This window comes from Podarcis vaucheri, assembly GCF_965113315.1.
Source record: "Podarcis vaucheri genome assembly, chromosome: 13".
Taxonomy (NCBI): Eukaryota; Metazoa; Chordata; class Lepidosauria; order Squamata; family Lacertidae; genus Podarcis; species Podarcis vaucheri.
In genome coordinates, this window is record NC_138751.1 from 24,861,592 (window position 1) to 24,862,407 (window position 816).

The following is an 816-nucleotide window of genomic DNA, read 5'->3' on the forward strand; positions in this document are numbered from 1 at the left end:
AGAAGTTCTCCAGGGTTTCAGACACAGGCCTTTCCCACCCTAACCTGAAGATGCTACAGCTTGATCCTTGGATCTTCTGCATACAAAGCAAATGATCTTCCACCTCTGAGCTGTAGTCTTAATATGGTGCAATACTAACTGAATAAGGACTATTACAACACCTCATACTCTGGATATTGCTACATATTGATGTTGGGCAATGCTAGTATTTAAGCTTTCTTCAAAGCTGCAAGCTTCCCTCATTCCTCAAAGTATGGCACGTGTTATGTCCTAGAGGGAGATAGGCACCCTTCAGATGCTCAGAGGCACTTGTGTTATTCCTTCACATATTCCATAATGACCGCTCCCCGCTTAAAATGGGGGGCGCCCTTTGTGTGGACGCGTGCAGCCCCTAGATCTGGAGTGGCTCCAACAGCATAGGCTTGGTTTTGCCTTCCCTCAGGTGGGATACCTGGAGGTCTCCACCTACCTCAGTCAGTTGTCCAATCCCACCTGGGGGAAGCGTTGCCAAGGAGACCAGGCCAGGTAGGGGAGGGATTACCTGCCCACACAATAGAGGGAGGATCCCTGACACTAGTAACAGGGCTGAGACTTGACTAAAACAAAGCCCCAAGGATACACTCAGGATTCAGCTATAAAGACCCTTGGAGAAAATACTGAAGCCTTGAGAGAAACTAGCCATTTGAGGGAACCGAAAGTTGTTTCACAATGTCAAAATGGTAAAAACAGCAGTGTCAGCTGTCAACCAAGTTACACTGGATTATGCTCCTCCCTCTCAGTTTCCACCAGCCCCTTCCGAGCATTTTGCCTCCCAAC